The sequence below is a fragment of the Erinaceus europaeus genome, chromosome 9 (genome assembly GCF_950295315.1).
Source record: "Erinaceus europaeus chromosome 9, mEriEur2.1, whole genome shotgun sequence".
In the NCBI taxonomy this organism is placed as follows: domain Eukaryota; kingdom Metazoa; phylum Chordata; class Mammalia; order Eulipotyphla; family Erinaceidae; genus Erinaceus; species Erinaceus europaeus.
The window spans coordinates 101456324-101466576 of NC_080170.1; positions in this window are offsets into that span (position 1 = coordinate 101456324).

Here is a 10253-nt window from a genome sequence, read left to right on the forward strand (position 1 = left end):
ACGGGATGCACCACGAGAAGGTCGATCCAATGCATCCCAATAGTTCCACTGACACCCAGACACACTGTCTGTGACTGCTTTCCTGTTACAGTGAAAGATGATGTGCACTTTGATTGCAATCTCAGAAGTGTGCCAGACTGCTTTGCTGTAAAGCTACTGTTTTTCCTTTTGTAGTTCCTAAGTATCTGAGGAGAGAAGTTACTTTGAGGCTATATAAATATATCATTCCTTGATAAACTTTAAAATTAATATCACTGTAAATTCTTTGTTTTATAATATATTAAATGAATTATAGTATGTCTTTGAGGTTTCAATTGCCTTTGTTTTAGTCAGAAGCCCATTAAAGCTGATTTCTCTCTCTCTCTCTCTCACTCTCTTTCTTTCTTTTTTACTTTACAACTTACCATCATTATTAGAATAGCTTCTTAAAAACCTTCATAGATGTTCTGGACTCAATTCTTTTGCTTCTGTAAGCCCTCAGATCAACTACATCTTTAAGAATCTTTGACTTCTGTTAGTGGAGAAGAGTAGAAAGATCAAGATCTGATTCTGAGTGTGATAATTGATATTGGGGTCTTTTTGATTTTAGACCTTGACAGAAGAGATTTAATTCAGAGATTTCTTAGATTGGTGATAGGTAAGTTGGAGCCACACAGGGGTCAGTGAAGGAATGAAGAGAAACCATTAATACCTTTAGACTGGGGTGAGGGATTCAGTGTGCTCAGGTCAGATTACTTGGAAGAATGGACATAATCAGAGGAAACCTGAGTCATGGAGGAGATGCAGCTGGTCCAAGACGAGCCATGTTAGGAGAAGGAGGTAGGTTTCTCTACCTCTTGTCCTCTGGTTTACTCTCAATACCTTCCACTGACCTTACCTGGCCTCCTGCCACTTGCATTCCCACTCTCCCCAAAGGAAAGCAGATGAGAAGGGGGAAAAGAATGGAATTGAGGGCAAAAGGCCCAGAATTGGCACAAAGATACTTACACTGTTGCAATCTGGTAATTATTTAAACAAAAGAGGTAATTGTTTTGGGGAGTTGATACAGACATCTCTGATTTGGTCACTTAAATTTAATATGTACCCAAGAAACTTTAACACGTCTAGTAGAGACCAGGACAGTCTTCCTCACACTCCTAATAAGGAACCAACCTTGTCAATACTTTCCAGCTCCCAGTGCTATGAGGAAATGTATTTCTTTCTTTCTTTTTTTTTTTTATGTACTCTTTCTTTCTTTCTTTCTTTCTCTCTCTCTCTCTCTTTCTCTCTTTCTTTCTTTTCTTTCTTTCTTTCTTTCTTTCTTTCTTTCTTTCTTTCTTTCTTTCTTTCTTTCTTTCTTTCTTTCTTTCTTTCTTTCTTTCTTTCTTTCTTTCTTTCTTTCTTTCTTTCTTTCTTTCTTTCTTTCAATAAAGGAGACATTGACAAAACCATAGGATAGGCCAGGTTAGTGCTAGTTGCGGTCGGTGGCTGCGGGGCTTGGGACTGGAGGCTGAGGAGCAGCTGGGCGAGGAGTGGGGAGGTGAGGCAAGTCGGGGTTCCGGGGAGAGAAGATGCCCCGGCGGGCGCGGCCTGTTCAGCATCCCCTGACCTTGAAGGCAGCAGGGGACTCGGGGCCGGGCTGCGGGAGAGGCGGCCTGCGGGAGAGGCGGCCTGCGGGGCTGGGCGCGGAGAGTGAGGCCGGGAGACGCCGCGCCGGTGTCCTCTGCGACCGCGCTGCGTGGCCTGTGCTTGTGAATGTGCCGGAGTGTCCTTTTCTCGCTCGCTCAGGAGTGGTCGGTGTGGGTGAATAGCCCACCAAGAAATATAGGCGCACCGGGGAAGAATATTTTGCCGTTGTTAAACGAAATATCCTGTAAATGTTGTTGATAGGTGAATTTGGTTTTTTACTAAAAGAGAGAGAGCAAGGGGGTCGGGCGGTAGCGCAGGATCCCAGTTCGAGCCCCCGGCTCCCCACCTGCAGGGGAGTCGCTTCACAAGCAGTGAAGCAGGTCTGCAGGTCTGTCTTTCTCTCCCCTTCTCTGTCTTCCCCTCCTTTCTCCATTTCTGTCTGTCCTATCCAACAACAACAGTAATAGCAACAATAAGCAACAAAAAATGGGGGAAATAATGGCATCTAGGAGCAGTGGATTCATGGTGCAGGCACGGAGTCCCAGCGACAATCCTGGAGGCAGAAAGACAAAAGAGAGAACCAGACATCACTTTGCCACGTGCACTGCCAGGAACTGAAGGAGGACCTCATGCCTGAGAATTCAGTGCTTTATCCATTGAGCCACCACCCAGACCTCTCCTAATAAGCTGTTAAAAGATTTACTGGGGAGTCAGGCAGTAGTGCAGCGGGTTAAGCGCAGGTGGCGCAAAGCGCAAGGACCAGAGTAAGGATCCGGGTTCGCAGCCGGCTCCCCACCTGCAGGGGAGTCGCTTCACAGGCAGTGAAGCAGGTCTGCAGGTGTCTTTCTCTCCCCTCTCTGTCTTCCCCTCCTCTCTCCATTACTTTCTGTCCTATCCAACAACGATGACATCAATAACAACAATAACTACAACAATAAAACAATAAGAGCAATGAAAGGGAATAAATAAGTTAATTAAAAAAAAAACATAGGGTAGGAGGGGTACAACTCCACACAATTCCCACCACCCGATATCCATATCCCACCCCCTCCCCTGATAGCTTTCCCATTCTCTATCCCTCTGGGAACATGGACCCAGGGTCATTGTGGGTTGCAGAAGGTGGAAGGTCTGGCTTCTGTAATTGCTTCCCCGCTGAATATGGGCATTGACTGGTTGATCCATACTCCCAGTCTGCCTCTCTCTTTCCCTAGTAGGGTGGGTCTCTGGGGAAGCGGAGCTCCAGGACACATTGGTGGGGTCTTCAGTCCAGGGAAGCCTGGTTGGCATCATGCTGGCATCTGGAACCTGGTGGCTGAAAAGAGAGTTAACATACAAAGCCAAACAAATTGTTGAGCAATCATGGACCCAAAGCTTGGAATAGTGGAGAGGAAATGTTAGGGGGGTACTCACTGCAAGCTCTAGTGTACTTCTGCTTTCAGGGATATATTTTGCACTAGTTTATGGATACGTGTGAACATATACTCTCTCTCACAGAACCTGGTGTATATCTAGGTTTTGGGACTTTGTTAGAAAGTGAACCACCTGAGATGGAATTAGAGTATACTATGAAAGGAAAGGTCTCACCCAAGTAATAAAGCTGAAGGGTTGTCATTCCACATGTGAAGTCTCTGGACACAGTCCGAGCTGAAGCATGTAGAGGTGGCAATCGTTGCGTTGATTAGGTTGCGACTGGCAGATGCAATATTATTTGGTATGGATTGGGAGAGGCATGCGGGAAAGTGGGCCCTATCCAAGGGTTCCAGGACTGGGGGAAATATAGGCTCTATAGTGGAGATGTGAGGTTCCTGCTGTCTTAGGGTTCAAAAAGACAATGGATAGTTATTGTTAATCATCACATTATTTGGTAATTGGGTTAACTTTGAAAAGTCCTTTTGTTAGGGTTGGCTGTATAGTACCCAGTATCTTGTATATAGCTGTGCTACTGGTTGCTTCTGATCTACTTGGTCTAGGCTTTTGACAGAGTCCACATATCAAATACACAGCCTATATATTAAAAAGACTCAGTCTGTGTTTTAGAAAGTTCGAGACATACAACTAATTTTCCCCCTCTCATATTGATTAACTAGTGATTTATATGACTACACTCTACTAGGAGTGTACATAAACACCATTCCCACCACCAAAAGACTGTGTCCCATCCCACCCACCCCCACCCCCCTCCGGCCCAGAAAGCTGCATGTCTACCCCTCACCACAGGGTTTGTACTTTGATGCCCTACTTTCAATTTAGTCAGATCCTGCTGTTAGTTTCCCTTTCAGATCTTCTTTCTCAACTTCTGTTGACGAGTGGGATCATCCCATACTCATCTTTATCTTTCTGACCTAGCTCACTTAACATAATTCCTTCTAGCTCTGTCCAAGATGGGTCAGAGAAGGTGGGTTCATCGTTCTTGATAGCTGTATAGTATTCCATTGTGTATATATACCACAGCTTTCTCAGCCACTCATCTGTTTTTGGGCACCTGGATTACTTCCAGGTTTTAGCTATTATGAATTGTGCTGCTATGAACATAGGAATACACACCTCTTTTTGGTTGGGTGTTATGGAGTCCTTGGGGTATAACCCCGGATTCATTATTTTTAATAGTTGAGTAGTATTCCATTGTGTATATATACTACAACTTTCTCAGCCATTCATCTGTTGTTGGGCATCTGGGTTGTTTCCAGGTTTTGGCTATTATGAATAATTGTCCTGCTATGAACACAGGTATACACATATCTTTTTGTATGGGTAGCTTAACTCCTTAGGATATATCCCTTGAAGAGAAATTATTGGGTCATAAGGAAGGTCCATTTGTAGCCTTGTGAGGGTTCTCCAGACTGCTCTCCATAGGGGTTGGATCAGTTTACATTCCCACCAACAGTGCAGGAGGCATCCTTTGTCCCCACAATATCTCCAGCACTTGTTGCTGTCATTTCTGATGTATGGCATTCTCACAGGGGTGAGGTGGTATTTCATTGTTGTCTTTATTTGTACTTCTCTGATAATCATTGACCTGGAGCATTTTTTCATGTCTGTTGGCCTTTTGTATCTCTTCTGTAGGGAATATTCCCTTTATATCCTCTCCCCACTTTTGAATTGGGGTCATTTGCTTTTTTGTTGTTAAATTTGGTGAGCTCTTTATATATTTTGATTATTAGCTTCTTGTCTGATGTATGGCATGTAAAGATCTCCTGTTCTGTGAGGAGATTCTTTAGGTGATATTTTAATAGATATTTTTAGATAATTGTGAATAATTTTCTTTAAAACTATACCAAAGATTAAAAGTGATAGTTTATTTTAAAAATTTTATTAGTGATTTAATAATGGTTAACAAGATACAAGATAATAGGGGTACAGTTCCCACCACCAGAGTTCTGTGTCTCATCCCTCCATTGGAAGCTTCCCTATTTTATCCCTCCAGGAGTATGGAACAAAATTGCTTTTTTTTTTTTTTCACCAGAGCACTGATCAGCTCTGGTTTATGGTGGTGCTGGGGACTGAATCTGGGACTTCGGAGCTCAGGCATTAGAGTCTCTGTATAATCATTATGCTATCTACTCCCACCCTTGGACCAAAATTCTTTATGGGGTACAGGAGGTGGAAAAAGTGGTAGTTTTTAGAGGTTGGTTGCCATGTATGGAGCTTTTCTGTTATGTTACATTGCTTTTCTCATACATTTGATAATCATTTACCCAAACATAACTTTATAATATCGTGTAATGGTCATTTGAAAAATACAATCGTAAAATACTCATATAGTTATTTACTCATTTATGAAATAGGGACAGAGATAAACTAAGAAACAGGGATAGAGAGGGAGCCGGGTGGTAGCGCAGTAGGTTAAGTGGATGTGGTACAAAGCGCAAGGGCCTGCGTAAGGATCCCAATTCGAGGCCCCGGCTCCCTACCTGCAGGGGAATCGCTTGACAGGTGGTGAAGCAGGTCTGCAGGTGTCTATTTTTCTCTCCCCCTCTCTGTCTTCCCCTCCTCTCTCCATTTCTTTCTGTCCTATCCAACAATGACAACAACAATAGTAACTACAACAACAATAAAACAAGGGCAAAAAAAGAATAAATAAATTTAAAAAAGTAAAAAATTACTAAAAAAAAATGGAGAGAGGGAGAGAGAGAGAGACACCTGCTGCACTGCTTCACCACTCATGAAGCCTCCCCCTGCAGAGGTGAACCTGAGGCTTAAACCTCAATCCTTCTGCATAATAACTTGTGTCCCCAACTGAATGTGTCACTGTTTAGCCCATTACAATACTATTTTTAATGATTAGTTAGATTTTCCAAATGTGAACATGTACAATTATTCAATGTTTTTTAAAAAACTACCCATTTTATATCAATTTAAGTATTAAGAAGCTGTCAAGTTCATTTTTATGAACATAAGTTTTCCAGAATCCTAATTTTCAGTTGGAAACTTGAATTTTTATCTTTGGTAACAAGTACTATGAGCTGTTTTCCTAGAAGTGACAGACTTATTTTATTTATTTTGAGAAAATGTTTGCCAGAGACCCATGACTAAATAATCAGTTAGTCTATTATTCATTATTTCAAGTAAAAATGGTGCTTGTGATAAGAAAAATGACCCCTAAAGATTCCATGTCCATGTGGCCCAGGGAGGGTGCAGTGGATAAAGCTCTGGACTCTCAAGTATGAGGTCTTGAGTTCAGCCCCCAGCAACACATGTACCAGGGTGATGTCTGATTCTTTCTCACTCTCCTTCTGTCTTCTTCATGAATAAGTAAATAAACTTTTTAAAAAATGACTCTATGTCCTAATCCATGCAACCTGTGAATATACTACTTCACATGGCAAAAGAAACACTGCAAATGTAACAAAGTTAAAGACTTTATTTTGGATTGAGTGGGTCCAAAGCAATCAGAAGAGTTCTTTATTTTTAGTTTTTTTTTTTAAAAATATTTATTTATGTTTTCCTAAATCACTTATAGTGTGTGTGTGTGTTAGTAGTTTACAGTACAGTTGTTGACACATGCGTACGATTTCTTATCTCTCCATGGTAGCTTTCTGCAAAACATTCTCACCCCAAAGTTAGGTACCTTTCTACCAACATGCACCAGAATCCCTCTCCACCCTCTCTTCCCCTCCTTTCCCAGAGTCCTTTTCTCTGCTGTGACACGCCTTATCCAGTCCAAGTTTCACTTTATGTTTTCCCTTTCTGTTTTTGTTTCTTAAGTTCCACCTATAGGTGAGATACGCCAGTACTAGTACTTCGTCTTTGGGCTTATCTTACTTAAGATGACTCAATTTTTAATTAAAAATTTTAAAAAATTTTGAAGCTTAATGTTCCAAATTTTATAGTCTTACAAATGCGTAGGAGATGAATATGACTTGATAAAAAAAAAAAAAAGAGGAAAGAACTTCTTCTTTCTGCTTCCTGGAGAGGTTGTCTTGAGTGTGCCACCAAATTATTTGGCAGCCCTCCAAGGGCTGTGAAGAAAGCAAGTCAGGAGATGATGGGGTTGAGGTTACTGGTGATCAGGCAAAGAAGACGATTTAATTATGTTTAATGGTATATATATATCTCATAACATCACAGTTTATCAGAAGTGTTCTTGGAGTGAATGAAGAAGATAGGAATTTTGATAGTTGTAGCACAACTCATCTTAAGACATGGAGGAAGAAGCCATACATTTAAAAAATATTTTATTTGATAGGACAGAGAGAAATTGAGAGAGGAAGGGGGAGCTAGAAAGGGAGATAGAGAGACAGAGACACCTGCAGACCTGCTTCATTGCTCATGAAACCTCCCCCCCTGCAGGTGGGGACCAAGGGCTAGAACCTGGGTCCTTGTGCATAGTAACACATCATACTCAACCAGGTGTATCACTGCCGGTCCCAGCAGCCACACATTATAGAATACTGGTGAATCTTATAAGCTGAAAAAGGCAAAACAAATTTAGACAAAAAAATGGTTTCTTTTTCTTTAGAACTTATAGAAGGAAATCATTGCTAACACATTGACTTTAACCCATTGAGATATATGTCAGACTTCTGACCTCCAGAAATGTAAAATAACAAATCTGTGTTATTTTAAGGGACTGGGATAGTGAAAGTACTTTAGTACTCCTTGAGGAAAGTAGAAAACTCAGCACACAACTCCAATCATAATACAAATACATTTTCAGAGGTCAGCATGGTGCTCACTGTGCAGCAAAGTGCGTTATGTATGCTTCTCATTATTTTTCTTGCTCTTAGCACCAGTTAAATGGCATCCTAACCTGAGCTGTGCTTTCAGAACTGAGTACAATTTAGGAAGCGACTTAGGGGCTGGATGTGGTTGAGCTCACATATTACAGGTCACAATGACCCAGGTTCAAGCCCCAGTCCTTACCTGCAGGATGGTGGTTCTTCACAAATCTTGAAGCAGGGCTGTAGGTGTCTCTCTATCTCCCTCTCTATCTCCCTTTTTACTCTCACCTTTTTGTCTCTATCCAATAAATAAACAATAAAAAATTTAATAGTATGATTTTCCATATATGCATATGGTGTATCTGTGTGTATATGTATAGGAAAACCAGTTTTGTGGTGAATATAATGAAAGAACTCCTTTTAAAAAAAAGAAGTAATCAGGAGTCGGGCACAAAGCGCAAGGACTGGCGAAAGATCCCAGTTCGAGCCTCGGCTCCCCACCTTCGCAGGAGTTGCTTCACAGGCGGTGGAGCAGGTCTGCAGGAGTCTTTCTCTTCCCCTTGTCTTTCCCTCCTCTCTCCATTTCTCTCTGTCCTATATAACAATGACGACATCAGTAACAATAACAATAAAAAACAAGGGCAACAAAAGGGAAAATAAATATAAAAAAACTAAAGAAAAAAAGCAAATTGTGAGAAAAAAAAGCAAATTGTGGTGCAAATGAAAAGTTCTTTAAGGTTGGAGAATATCCTGAATTCCTGTAAAAGCAATTGTGGGCCTCTGTTTTCATTCTTATATTATGATTTCTGTGCACAGTGAGTGCCAAATAGAAGTTGCTGACTGACTGATGAAAAGAATAGGAGAGAGATTAATGTACTTGATTGCGTCAAAGTTTCAAGTAAGAAAGCTGATTCTTCATGTGTGGGACCTCTAGGGGAGTAGTAGAATTGTGTGCACATTTGTGTACAGTTCTCTTTCTCACTCTTGATTTTGGACATGCTAACTGCTCTTAGACTATTTAAATGTGTGTGTGGATGTGTGTGTGTGTGTGTAATGAAGGTAATGAAAGTATCTAGCGATGTGTCACATAAATATAAATTCCAATATAATAACTAAAGATGCCTTTCAGGGCAAGATTAAAGGCAGCCTCACAGTAGAGAGAAGGGTACAGGAAGGAGAGTCAGTTCCAAGGCTGTTACCTTCCTTGCCCCTTCAATCCTTAAAGTCTAAGCCAAGAATCTGTCACTTCTGTCTGTGTGGTCTGGGGGTGGTTTCAGTATATTTCATAGTGCATTCTGTATATCACCTACATTAGAACCAAGTGGGATGACTATTTAATAGCTGTTCATACCTCCTGGAGGCAGATTCCTGACTCTCCTCTTGATTTAACTAACATAAAGTCTGATGCCAGAGTCAAAGAGCCTCATTTGTTGATAGATCCTAAGTGATTCTAATGCACACTGAAATTGAGAACCACTATCTTAAATTCTTTATGACTTAACTTTCTCATTCATTAAAGAGCACATTGTCAGGTGTTCTACGGAACACTGAAAACAACAAATTCCAATTATGTTAGTAAGTTTTAGGAAGTGTTATTGTGGGCCAGTGAAATCACTATCTTGGGGAGGAGTCTGCCTCTTTGCCATGTGCACCACCAGGTTCAGCACTGCCCACTCTGATACACACACATTGAAGGAAGGAAGCGTTGGTTCTGTGTCCTCTTTTAATTTTCCTTTTTTTAAAAAAAATTATTTAGGGTATATACAAAGACAAATTGAGAGGGAAGGGGTGTTAGATTAGATACAAGGAGAGGTAGACACAGATAGATAGATATGTAGACAGACAGACAGACACCGGCAGCACTGTTTCACCACTCATGAAGCTTTCCCACTGCATGTAGGTATTAGGGTCTTGAACTCAGGTCTTTGTGCTTTATAATGTGTGTGCTCAACCAGGTGTGCCACTGCCCAGCCCCCCACTTCCCACTCTCACCCACCTTTTATGCCTCTTGGTCCTCTCTAAAAGAAAAACAAGGAGGTATAAAACTTTTATCTTCAATCAAGAAATCAGCTTATTTTTCTGTTTTAAAAGTTGACTGCAGGGGCCAGGCAGTGGCACACCTGGTTGAATGCATGTGTTATAATGCACAAGGTACCCAGGTTTAAGCCTCCAGTCCCCACCTGTAGGCAGGAAACTGCACAAGTGGTGAAGCAGTGCTGCAGGTGTCTCTTTCTCTCTCTGCCATCTCCCCCATTCCTCTTGATTCCTCTCAGTGTCTACCCAATAAATAATTTTAAAAAGATTAGATAAAAAAAGTTGGCTGCATAGCTACACAATGGAGAGTAACCAATGACTAGTGATAATATATATATTGTAGTGGTTAAAAATAATCATTTGAGAATATTTCCATTTCCAATGGAATGGAAATATTCATTCTCTTACTCTGGCCAAAATACCCATCTGCTGAAAGATTAATTTGAGATG